The sequence below is a fragment of the Mesoplodon densirostris genome, chromosome 1, assembly GCF_025265405.1.
Source record: "Mesoplodon densirostris isolate mMesDen1 chromosome 1, mMesDen1 primary haplotype, whole genome shotgun sequence".
Classification (NCBI taxonomy): Eukaryota; Metazoa; Chordata; class Mammalia; order Artiodactyla; family Ziphiidae; genus Mesoplodon; species Mesoplodon densirostris.
The window spans coordinates 145,205,841-145,219,694 of record NC_082661.1 but is presented as its reverse complement, the minus strand read 5'-3'; positions in this window follow the sequence as shown (position 1 = coordinate 145,219,694).

Genomic DNA, 13,854 nt, shown 5'->3' with positions numbered 1-13,854 from the left:
TGTGGGCCTCTCACTGTTGTAGCCTCTCCCGTTGCAGATCACAGGCTCCGGATGCGCAGGCTCAGCAGCCATGGCTTACGGGCCCAGCTGCTCCGTGGCATGTGAGATCTTCCCGGACTGGGGCACGAACCTGCGTCCCCTGCATCGGCAGGCAGACTCTCAACCACTGCGCCACCAGGGAAGCCCAAAAAATGCATTCTTAAGTGATGCAACCCTTTTGGAACAAATGAAAAATTTCTATGGGAATGTTTGTAATTCCCATCTTTAATATACTTTCTTCACTGGGTTTCCAAGACATTAACCTCTCTTGGTTTGCCTCCTGCATTACTGGTTACTGCATTATCAGTTTCTTTGCTGATTCTTCTCTTCTCCTGGCCTCTACTTGTGTTGGAGTGCCCTAAGGCTATGTCTTTGGATTTCATTTTTTTGATCTCATCTATCCTCATGGCTTCAAATAGCATCTATACACTGGCAGCTCCTAATTGTATGTTTCTAGCCGAGTCCTCTCTCCTGAACTACAGATTCATGTGTCCAACTACCTGCTCAACATCTTCCTTTGGATATCAGAGTTGACCTCTTAACTTCAAAACTTGACTCCTACTTCTTCCCTCAAGCTGATCTAGCCTCAAGCTCCCTCATCTCTGTTAATGGCAACTCTATAATCTTCCAGTTGCTCATATCCCAAATCTCGGAGTTATCCTTGACAATTCTTTTTCTCTTTCTCACACTCTGCATCTAATCTGGTAAGACTTTGGTTCTACCTTAAGCATCTCCAAGATGTGTTTAGAATCTGACCACTTCTCACTATCTCTATTGCTACCACCCTGGGCCAAGCCACCATCACCCTTTGCATGGACTACTGCAGTAGCTTCCTGAAATGTCTACCTTGCTTTGCTCTTTCCCCTTCTACAACAGACTTTTCAAAACAGCAGACAGAATGATCCTTTTAAAATGAAGTAGGATCATGGTTACCCCTTTGCTCAAAATCCTGCAGTGATTCCCTATTTTACTCAAAGTAAAACATAAAGTGTTTCAAATAGCTGTCAAAGCCCTTCAAGATCCAGCCTCTGGCATCTCCCAGCTTCTCCCATTCTCTCCTTTGCTTACTCCCTTCCAACCTCACTGGCCTCATTGCTGTTTCTAGAACACAAGAAGGATACACCCATATTATGGCCTTTGGGCTGGTTGTTCCCTTTGCCTGGAATGCTCCTCCTCTTGCTATGTTTGGATAATTGTCTCACGTCACGTGTCTGCTCAACTTCACCTTTTCCATGTGGCTGACCCTGACTGCCCTATTTAATATTGACCTCAGCTCCATCCACCACCCCACCCATGCTGCCTCTGCTCCCAGCACTTACCCTGCTATACTCCCCCATCCCCCAACTTGTAACCTTCTAACTCACTGTATAGTTTATCCACGAGCTCATGGTTATTTTCTATCTCCGATGCTAGAAACTAAGCTACACGATGGCAGGATTTGTATCTGTTTTCTTCACTGATGTATCCCTGGTGCCTAGAATAGTGCCTGGCCCAGAGTAGATGTTTAGTAAATATTTGGTGCAGGATTGAATGAATCCCCATCCACAGAGGGAGGAGTTGCAGGAGGCTTTAGGGCAGCAGACAAATTGAGAAAGCAACACTTAAGTTGGAGGTCAAACTCAACATTGACCTAAAGCTCCTGACTATGTGTGTCGATCGAAAATGCCTATGACATAATGGCTGTGCTCTTCTCTAATGAAAAAAGGGACAACAAACATGATAGTGATTGTATGGGAAGTTTTTTAGCAGGGACACATCTGAAAAGTGCTGAAAAAGTGTTTAAATAGAGTTTCTCTTGAATCCAGAAAACTCAAACCCTCCATTGAAGCTATTTGCCACCATAACATCCTTTTTAGACTTATGGGAAGAATTACATTCTTATGTTTATTTTTTAATCTTTTTGGCTACGTTGGGTCATTGTTGCTGCGTGCGGGCTTTCTCCAGTTGCGGCGAGCGGGGGCTACACTTCGTTGGGGTGTGCGGGCTTCTCATTGTGGTGGCTTCTCTTGTTGCGGAGCATGGGCTCTAGAGTGCAGGCTCAGTAGTTGTGGCTCACGGGCTTAGTTGCTCTGCGGCACGTGGGATCTTCCTGCACCAGGGCTTGAACCCATGTCCCCTGCACTGGCAGGTGAATTCTTAACCACTGTGCCACCAGGGAAGTCCTACATTCTTATTTTAAATAAAACCCAGAGTTTTGCTGGTAACCTGTCCAAGCCTGGAGTGAAGCAAAAACAAGAACCAGAGGCAGAGGAATTTCTGATCCTTAACACTGTTGGAATTAAGTATGTGGTTGGTCTTGGGTGGTGGCTATTTTCATAAGAAATACACTTGTGTATTTGTAGACCTTGAGGTGAATTTCTCAGAAACACTGACTTTTACCTCACTAAGATTGAGAATTTGTTCCACTTCTGGAATGAATAAGCAAACATTGTTTAGTCTCAATTCCTCTTCAAATTCAGGACTCTGGTTAGGTTTCGATGGGGGCTGCTTGGCAAAGAACCCAGTCCATCCATAGAGGCATGCTTCAGCATGGAGTACAGCACACAATAGTCTGCATTATGATTATGCTACAGCTGAGGGCTGTAGCCACTTGATAGAGCTCCTCTATGTTAATGACACTACAATAGAAATTATTTATTCTTGTGGTTGTACTGAAGGGTAGGGACCAGGGGGCTCTCACAGAGCCCAGAATTCGAGTGCCTCCTTTAATTTTGCACCCTAGGCATCTCACTTGCCTTACCCTTGTCGTCGTGGTGCTGCTGTAATCTGTTCCCATTCTGAACCAATTGGAGTTGGCATTAGATGCTCCAGGAAATCTACAATTTCTTCATGCTGAACTCCCTTAAATAGTGTCACCATTTTGATTCTGATAGTCTCTGGCCTTGGACAAACCTTTCCTTGTTAGCGTCTTGAAATTATGGAGAGCTCTCTGTGGAAACTGTTATTTTTTGGAATAAATAGTACCATTTGCTGCTGGAAAAGAGCATTTTCCTCCTATTTCCCTCTTTCCTCCCAAAAGGTTGTCTTTCCTTTTCCCACAAACATCATTTATTGCATTTCTGTTGCCAAATCATTGTGTTTTTGATAACAATAAGAATCTGGTGGAAAGTTTTTATAAACTAGCAATTGGGTTTAAACAAAGGCTTAAGGGTCAAGTTCTGATTAGTTGGACTCCTGAAAAGTTCTAACTAGAATGATGAATCCAGTTTTTTTATACATTAGGGGAATCCTTTACTGATTTTTCTTTTTAAATACAGACTTTTGTATGTGATATTGCATTAGGAAAGACTAAACAGGTCAGCTCCTTGTAGCTCTGTATCTGTTGCTTTGGTCAGATCACATGAATTTACTCGGGTTATGATAAGAAACTCTGCACCTGCACAGGGATGATGCTCCATGAGTATGATTCATCGACCAACTATATTGTCAGAAAAAATTCAGAAGTTGGTTTTTCTGGGGAAAGGCACGAACAGATCAGAGTCTTGAGAGCTAGTGATAATAATGAATATGCTTATAATGTGCAAAGACTGCTATCACATATCTTTTTTTTTTTTTTTTTTTTTTTTCGGTACGCGGGCCTCTCACTGTTGTGGCCTCTCCCGTTTCGGAGCACAGGCTCTGGACTTGCAGGCTCAGCGGCCATGGCTCATGGACCCAGCCGCTCCGTGGCATGTGGGATCTTCTCGGACCGGAGCATGAACCCGTGTCCCTGCATCGGCAGGTGGACTCTCAACCACTGCACCACCAGGGAATCCCTATCACATATCTTAAATAAGCTTCATGATAATCACATGAGCTAACTCTTATTATTATTATTCTTATACAGTTGATCCTTGAACAATGCAAAGGTTAGGGGCACAGACCCTCAGCCCAGCTGAAAATCTGCACGTAACTTATAACTTATCCTATATATCCAAGGTTCCTCTATATCCACAGTTCCACATCCACAGATTCAACCAACCTTGGATCATGTAGGGCTGTAATATTTACTACTGGAAAAAATCTGCATATAAGTGGACCCCTGAACGTCAAACCCATGTTATTCCAGGTTCAACATTATTTATTTTAGATGAGCTAAGGAATATTCAAAGAATGTAGTAATGTCTAGAATTACAAAGGAAGAGGTGTGATTTGTTACCAGGTCTATTTTATAAAGGGGACAGAGAAGTTAATGCCATTGAAAGAAGATTTTTATTACTTACATTTCCTGAGAGGAGAGAGCACACACCATGCCATGTAGGAGCATATGGGGAAGTACCGGAGTCAGTCAGGAGGCAGAAAGAAAAGGGAAAAATATAGGTACAACCTTATTGGGATTTCTGCCAGAAAGGCAAGGCAGATTAAACACTTTGGGATTGGCTAGTTTGAATAATTCCAGCAAGTTTTGGGGCTTGGGGTTGTCCCAAGATGTCTGGCCCTGGGTTGATATATGACAGGGGAAATACTGACTTGGTGTTAGTGAGATAAAGGAGGTGGTTGGGGGTATGGGCTTGAGATTGGTTGGAGAGTTTGTAATATGACTCTTGTGCAACTGAGAAAGCTGGATAGCAGGGGAGATGTAAACAAATTTGGTCATTAGTTTGGCCCCGTGATTAATGAATGCCAAATAGACAAATACAGTCCAAGAAAATACAGTTAGAACAAAACGGTATCAGGGCAGAAACTTGACTCCAGATGTAAAGCTCTTTCCATGAAACCATCCAAACTCATCAAATTCTCCCTCTTCCGGCCTCCACATCCCTTACCCCACTCCAAACCTCCTAGTTTGCAACATTAGTTCATCAACCACTCAGCTGCTTTAGTTGGAAACCTGACCCATCTGCTACATCCTTCAATTCTACTCCTGAATATCTCTTCAACTGGTCCTCTTCTTTCTCTCTGCCTACTGCCCTTGCCTTGGGTCAGGCTGTCTCAACTTCTCAGTCTCATAATCCTATACCTACACCCAACTAGCTTCATCCTGTTTCCAGAATGATCACTCATAAATGACAGATTTGATTACATTACTCCCTTGCTTACATCCTACATGCCTCCCTATCTCCTTCATATTTCTCAGTAGAATACAAAGGGTCTTTCATGATTTGATCTTTGCTCTTCTCCTAGCTGTCTATCCTACAAAACTATGATATTGTGTCCATCTACTGACCTGAGCCACAATCCTAGGGCTGGTGCATAATAGGATCTTATTAAATGTTTGGAGAATGAAGATATAGATAGATAGATAGATGATAGATAGATAGATATAGATAGATAGATAGATAGATGGAGAGAGAGAGACAAAGACAGAGACAGAGAGAGAAAGATTGAAATTCTTAACCAAATTGGTTCTCTTAAAGAATTGAGTTTTATTGGCGTGCAGGAATGGACTCACTGCTAGTTTTATTTTGGTTACTGTTAACTTTTTCTTAAAAGATCTGTAAGATTCTTGTGCCTAGGATAGGGAGTATAATGCATCCAGGGTATCAGTGTCTTATAGTTCAAATCTCTTGCAGTTAAGAACCAGGCCTGGAATAGAGGCACTGTCCTGAAGATTGTTTTAAGTACCACAAGGGGATGCTAGAGAGCAACAGAAACTCTAAAGAAACTTCTTTAAAATGTCCCCTTTTGGCCACATCCTCATTTCCTTGGTCTTGGTAGGAAGTAAGATGTTTTCTTCCATTTGGGGTAACATTTACTTAGTGGATATGGCTCTGCTGTGGATTACCCATATTTGTCTGCTTGTAATAATTTTCTTTATAGCAATCCCTCAAAGAGCTTTTTCCGTCTTCCCTGCTGTGTGGAGGGACTCCTAATATGCTTTCCTAGTCCTCAACTTTTTTTTTTTTTTAATTAATTTATTTATTTAATTTTTGGCTGCATTGGGTCTTAGTTGTGGTTAGTGGGATCTTCGCTGCAGTGCACGGGCTCCTCGTTGTGCGGTGTGGGTTTCTCTCTAGTTGTGGTCCGTGTGCTCAGTAGTTGTGGCATGCAGGCTTAGTTGCCCTGCGGCATGTGGGAATCTTAGTTCCCTGACCAGGGATTAAACCTGCGTCCCCTGAATTGGAAGGCGGATTCTTAACCACTGGACCACCAGGGAAGTCCCTGGTCTCAACTTCTTGAATGCAATCTAAATCGACGTGGTTTTCAGAGGAAAGGAATAATGTTGGCCCATGTATCCACCATGGAACCAGCTAGCAGAGCAAGCATCTTTGTATCAATTGCTAAAAGGTGCCTCTTTTGGATGAACGAGTTATGAAAAGTGCCACTGCTTCCAGGGTGACCTGACCTGACCCCATGGTAGACTTTGGGAGCTAAGTTTAGGCTGGATTTCAACCCTCACCCCTTTGGCCAGGCAACCTGGAGACAGAATTCCAGAAGAATTAACGGACCAAAGGGAATTGAGAATAACATGAGGTTTAAGAACTTTTTTTTTTTTTTTTTTTGGCTGCACCACATGGCTTGTGGGATCTTAGGTCCCTGGCCAGAGATTGAACCCACACCCCCTGCAGTGGAAGCATGGAGTCTTAACCACTAGACTGCCAGGGAAGTCCCCTATATAGATATATATTTTTAAATTATTTTCTGGAAATTTTACGAGGGAACTTTGTACAGGATGAGTGTGCATCCCATGCCTGGAGACACCTGCACTTTCCTAGTTGTCTGAAATGTCTGAAATAGGTCTTAATCACAATGAGCACTATTTCTGTATTTCTTTTCTGTATGTGGAATTAACATTCCCTTGTGATTCAAACACGCTCAATTACTGAGTCCCAAGGGGAGGTGTTTAGGATGATCTGCTTTGGTTGTTGCACTGTCAGTTCAACACATTGTAGGAAACATGGAAAATTTCCCTGATGTTATATGAAAGAACATTTTCATGCACCAGCCTAGCCTGATTTATTCTTTCCTGTGCATTCTTACAGTCTCCTTCTTGAATTCACTGTCTTGTCTGATTATCACAAGAACCATCTATCAGTTAGATTACATTTGACTGCATACATCACAAAATCTAAATATCAGTAGCTTATATAGTATAGAGGTTCATTTCTAATTTCACATCAAAGCAGCCTGGAAGTCACCTAGGCTGGTATAGTAGCTCCACAGGCATCAGAGACCCAGAAACTATCTTCCTGTCCATTCCTCCACCCTTTGTGTGTGGCTTTCATCTTTATAATTACCTCATGGTCCAAGATGGTCACCAGAGCCCCAGCCATCAGGCCCGAGTTCCAGGGAGAAAATAAAGGAAGGTAAAAGAGCAAAACGTACTTGCCTCCTTGCTGAGTCAACCCCCTTAGGAGTCTTATTCCACAACTTCCATTTGTATCCCATTAGCCATTCCTATCTGCAAAGGAAGCTGGGAAATGTTTTCTAGCTGGGCACACTGAGACTCTTGACAATATAGGAGTTTGTTATATAGGGAGAATGGATATGGGGTAGGCAACTAGCAGCCTCTACCACATATGAGAATTCAATCTGTTGCCCAGGACAATACAGAGATTAGAAAACAAAATGTAAGAGGAGTTACACACCGAGAGTTGCTGCATTGTCTTCATACAGTCAATGAACGCCTGTCTTTTCAGTGGCTTCTGGGTGGAGTCAATCCCTCCTCCTGTCTTATCTTGAACCCACCTAGCTTCACTTACCATCAGTATATTCTCTATTTCCAGTGCTGTCCTCTCTCCTGGGCTCCAGACTCACATAGACAATTACCAACTTGATAGCTCCTCCTGTAAGACACACAGGACCCTCAAATTCAAGAGGTCCCCAGATGAGCCTGGACACCTGCTCCTCCTCCAGTGTCCACGTACCGGATGCTTGAGCCCCAGACCTGCATGTCACCTGGACTCCTTCTCCTGGCTCCCTACACTCTCCAAGTTCTGCTTCCTAAGTCACTCCTGAATCCTCCCTCCACTCCATCTCCGTGACCATCTATAAGGTCATCCCCCATCACCTCTCACCTGGACAGTGGCCACAGCCTCTTGACTGGTCTAGCCTTGTCCATTCTTCCCTCTCTCCAATACATGCTACACACAACAGCCAGATAAATTATCATTAAAAAACCCCACCAGCCCAATTATGTCACTCCATACCTTCCTGCCAATCGATGGCTTCTTATTGCCCTTAGGGAGAAGTCAATAACAAGGACTAAAAGGCCCTGAGTGATCTGGTCTCTGCCCACATCACTTTGCATCACTCTCCCCTTCACTCTGGCCCAGCCTCATTTGTCCCGCTGATGAACTAAGTTCTTTCCCATTTCAGACATCGGCATGGGCGGTTCTCACTGCCTGGAATGCTCTCTTCTTGGATCTCTACCTCTTCATTTAGTGAATCGCCATGAATTATTTGAGGTCTCAGACCCATGCACTCCAAAACCATGCCAGGTGCTCACTGTACTTGTCCTTTGAAGCCTTCATCTGCTTTCTAATTACCTGCTCAATTGTAAGTTCCTTGAAGGTAGGCCCCCTCTGTCTTTTTCCTTCCTGTTTTCCCCGTGCCTGGCACAGCACTTAGCACATATTCATTCGATGACACAATCCTTCATTCATTTACTCATTAACTCAGAAGTATTTGTCGATCTTCCTGTCCTCATTTACAGTTCAGTGGTGGGGAAAGACTTAGCAAAATAAGTACCCAAATAATTACTTCATAAGAGTTCTGATCAGAGCTGCAAGTAGAAGGATAGGGCATTATGAATATATGTAAAAAGGGGCTCCAACCTTGTCTTAGAGGGACAAGGAAAAGTGAGTTTTCTATCAAGGACATAAATGGGACTTTTTTTTTTTTTTTTTGCAGTATGCGGGCCTCTCACTGTTGTGGCCTCTCCCATTGTGGAGCACAGGCTCCGGACATGCAGGCTCAGCGGCTATGGCTCACGGGACCAGCCGCTCCGTGGCATGTGGGATCTTCCAGGACCGGGGCACGAACCCGTGTCCCCTGCATCGGCAGGCGGACTCTCAACCACTGCGTCACCAGGGAAGCCCAATGGGAATGTTTTTGCCATGTCAACTTCAACCCCTCTCTGCATCCCCATCCCTAGCCTTACACTGGACCAACAAATATAAACCCAGTGCGAGACAAGTTCAGCTGAAACCTTTTTTAACCCATCAGTTTCCATAACGCTATCTTCTCAAAGCTTCTGATGTCAGAAAAATAATCCAGGAATTTGCTGCTAATTCCTCTGCCTCTCCCTCCGCCATTTTCCTGCCCATTTTTCTACCGTCAGACACTCTCTGCCATCTTAGGCTGGTTCCGCTTTTATTGGAACCTGTGTAGAACAAGGCTCCATTATACCAAGCTAAACATGCCCCCCTATTCATCATGCCTTAGGCTCCTGAATTGGGTCACCTTGGGTAAGTGAGATTGTGGCGGCCCTTATGAGTCTGTAGTCTGTGATGGCCCCAGGATAATGAACAAGAGGGGCTTAGAGATGGCAAGGGGTCCTAGGGGACTGGACTTAAAGCCCTCTCTCTATATAAGTAAAAATAGCAGTTTGTAAAAATGCCTTTATTCAAGTTTATATAAAATTGAAGAAATATATACATCATGAACGAATAAGAACATCAAGGAGGGTTTGATGGCAGGTCTGATGAAGTTTATAGGGTGGTTAACCGCCAACGAATTCTCCACACCAGCCATCCTTTGACATCAGCTGTTGCTTACAACCTACTGACATCCTTGAGATGTGATGAGCCTTTGTTGGCAGCCAAGCACTGCTGTGTTTTGAAAGTCAGCCCACGAACAACGATCAAGTTCCTGGCTGGAATTTAGACGTCAGAGACTTCATTTTGTGCGTTTTAATCTTTGGACACCCAGATTTCTCGTGGGCAGACCTCCACCTCCCTTATCCACAGGGTAAAAATTTCATGTGAAATCTTTGGGCAAGGGGCTGGGGGAGCCCACCCAGACCCAGACCCAGACCCATGCTCCTTACCTGAGTGGGTAAGTAATCCCCAAGACCTTTGGCGAATTCTTGACTTCCTGTCCAAAGCAGCAAGTTGGCCACAAGGGGGAAGCATCACACAGAGATAGCGCTCTGGCTGGACCTGTTCTTTGTTCTGGCTTTCCTATTGTCATCCACAAAAGGAGGGCAGGTGAGCCCCACGGCAGGGGGCTGCTGTTCAGCCGTGACCATGCCTTCCTGTGGTCTTATCATGGCCATACAGTGAATGGACACTCAATGAATAGTCATTTACATTCATGAATATGCAGGATTTAATTTATTAATGAAATTTAAGCAAATCACTGAAAAAGAAGTGGCAAATTTGTAGATTCTGAAGAGTCATCATGTGCTGAAAACTGGGAATCAGAGGATCTTGTTCCAGGGCTGACCCCGAAGTGCACTCACTGGTTGTGTGCCTTCAGGCACATCTCTTAACCTCACCTTTCATATGGTCTCCAAAGGCTCTTTCTGTCTGTATCGCAGGGCTGATGTGAGGAAGAAGCAGGAGAGCATGGGCGCAAGCACTTAGAAAAATGGTCAAGCAGGATTGGAAATCTACTAGCAGTACGTTTTAGGTGAGTAAAGAAAATGCAGCTGGTTAGATCTCTATACTGATGGGATTTTTCTGAGGTGGGCAGTGCGTGCGTGTGTGTGTGTGTGTGTGTGTGTGTGTGTGTGTGTGTGTGACTCAATTTGGTGCAACTGAATCGAAATCTTAGCTCGATTTAATCATTTAGACCATCTCTTCAGACTAGGGTGCCAACTGTCCTGGTTCACCAGGATTTTCCCAGGTTTAAAACTCAAAGTCCTGTGCCTGGGAATCCCCCTCTGTCCCAGGACAATGAGGACTCAGTGTCTTTGAGACGCTTGTTCAGGCTTCCACTCCCCTCTCTTCTCTAGGAAGTCACTGGTAGAATGAGGAAGATGGTTCACCTGATTCAGATTCAGAGCAGTGAAGAGGAGCCCGGGCCTTTGGATCCCTGTGGAATTTTCTGGATCCTGTTTTGAGGGTAGCAGGACTGGACAGCTTCAGAGATTGTTTGGGTTCCCGCTACAGCTCTCATCTGGGGCCTTTGATCACCAAGTCTCCATCTACTCCACTCCTGAAGCTTTGCCCTCAGGCCAGGTCCCCAGCCCTCGAGGCTCCTGCAAACAGGAACCAAATGGGCCAGGACCTTGATCGTGGGCTCCCAGCCTCCAGAACCATGAGAAGTAAATGTCTGTTGATTAACGCCCCTACCCTGGCCCCGGAGCTGAGACCCTGCCCAAAGTCTTTCAGTGCCGCCCTGCCGTCCACCCCAAACTTCATGGCAGCTCATCTGTTTTGTGTGTGTTGGGGGGTGATGGCCCTGCTTCCTGGGTGCTGGGCCCAGCAGGTGGGCGTGGTGCTCACAGGGCAGAGGCCACCAGAGGCATTGGGGCAGGCAGCTTCACAGTCTTCCAGCCATGGAGACTTGGTCCAAGAGCTCAGTCCATGCCTGCCTGCAGCCTGGTGTGCAAAAGGGCCTGACTCCTGGAACGTGTTCCTTGTCTCCCCTTCACCATAGGCCTGGGCACTTCTGGTTACCTGCTTACCATGGGGAGGACTTGGGGAGCCAGAAGTGCTGCCTCAGGCTCACTCGATTATCCCCTCTTCTGTAACGTCCATCACTGCCCTTGTCATATTAGAAGTGACAGCATCAGGTGTGGACTTTTCCCAGAAGCTTGAAACCCCTCCCACGGGGTGCCAGGGGAAGTGTGCGCTAGCCCAGATGTTTTCAGTCTTCCTCGTTCATATTTGGGGTTCTGCCCCTGGGTGGGCAGAACTCTAAGATGACCCCAGGATTCCCAGCCTTTGGTGTACTCACCCTCCTAGTATTCAATAAAACACTAACCTAGGTGCTGCTGCAGAGGGATTGTACAGATTCATTGACCTTAAGAGAGGGAGACTACCCAGGTGAGCCAGACCTACTCACATGTGCCTTTTAACCAGATCTGGAGGTCGTAGACAGAGGAGTCAGAGAGATTGGAGACATGAGACACATGGCAAGGAGCCCAGGGCAGCCTTTAGTTGCTGAGAGTCATGCCTGGGTGACAGCTAGCAAGACAACGGGACCCCAGTCCTACAGCTGCAAGGAAAGGAATTCTACTAACAGCTGGCATGAGCTTTGAAGCAGATTTTTCCCTAGTTGATCCTCCAGGTAGAAATACAGCCAGCTGACACCTTGACTTCTGCCCCGTGAGACCCTGAGCTGAGGACTGGCTAAAACATGCTAGGCTCCTGACCAATGGAAACTAAGATAATAAATTTGTATTGTTTTAAGCCACTAAGTTTGTGGTAATTTGTTACCCAGCATAGAAAACAAATACAATGCCCCTACTTAGGGAGAGGGTTCGAAGATGGAGAGGGGAAGCATCCTTTTATCTTCCTTCCTCCTCAAACCTTTCCTCCCTTTTCTTCCCTACAGTTCTTCCAGTTGGAAGGGGCAGGCTTTTCCTGCCTCAGAACAGCCAGGTCTGTGGCCTTACTGCCACGTGAGAAGGACTATCTTCTCTACTGCTCTGAGAAAATCTATGATCCGAAACTCTAGACGGGAAATGACTCCTGCTCTGGATGTTCTAGAATGATTTGGAACTGGAGACACCCAAAGGTTAATATGGTGGCTTACCACCCCCCAAGTATTGTCCCATTATATGCTACAAAGATGCAAACATTATATGTGCCTGCAGTAAATGCTGAAAAGCTGGTGTTGATTCTGAACAACGAGCAAAACAATTTTTACCCTTTACCATGTTCTGAAGAGGTCTTCAGCCCTGCTCAAAGTGGCTGGTTCTTTATTTTCTCTTTCACATTAATTTATTTCACAAATGTTGTCTCAACTCCCTGATATGCTCAGTGCTATTGTGGCTTGAAATACCCGGTGGCAACAGATTTGGTATTGGCAAACCATCTACCCATTTTCAAAAATTTGTGCCCATCACTGGGGGCACTCAGCAATGTGTCAGGGTCTATTAGAAGTCACAGGATCAAAGTAGTGCTTTATACTGGAGGGTCAATTTTATTCAGAGATTAAGAGAATAAGCTAAGTGTTTTCAATATGTCATTTAAAACGTATTTTTAATATTTAAAAGAAATAGTGGTACGTTTTGGAGGAGAATGGAGCATATGTATGAATCTTGAAGACAAAAACAAGCAATTTCAAAGCATTTATAGACTCATTTTAGGCTGTGACTCCAGACTCTGGGGCCATGTGACAATTCTATTCTACTATTGGCAACCCACTGGAAGATGGTTTTAGAAGACCATTGCCCATCTGTATGGAGAAAAGGAAAGGGGAGGGAGAAAGGAGGAGGAGGTGCCACCTAGGAGTTTATGGGAAGACTGAAGAATTGGTGGTGTTGAAGTTGGTCCATTGCCATCGAAGGAGCACTGAAGACCAAGGGCTGGTTAAAGTCATAGACTCAAACGTGCGAAGCGAAAACTTTAGTTATGGGTTACTTTGTTTGTTTGTTTTCTAAGTTTATTTTATTCAGGTAGAGTTGATTTACAATGTTGTGTTAATTTCTGCTGTACAGCAAAGTGATTCAGTTATACATATATATATATACATTCTATGGACTGTTTTTAGCTGTATAAATGAAACTATGCTTTTTGGGGGATACATTTTTTTGGTACATTTGGTATATTTCCAAATATTCAACCAGAGACACCTTCCCTCAGAGAGGGTCAGGACTTTTTATTTGGAAAGCTCAGAGAAATAAGGAGTCAAAGTTAAGGATTTTTAAAAAATATTTATTTATTTATTTGGCTGCGCTGGGTCTTAGTAGCGGCACATGGGATCTTTAGTTGAGGCATGTGGGCTCTTAGTTACAGCAAGCAGGATCTAGTTCCCTGACCAGGAATCAAACCCGGTCCC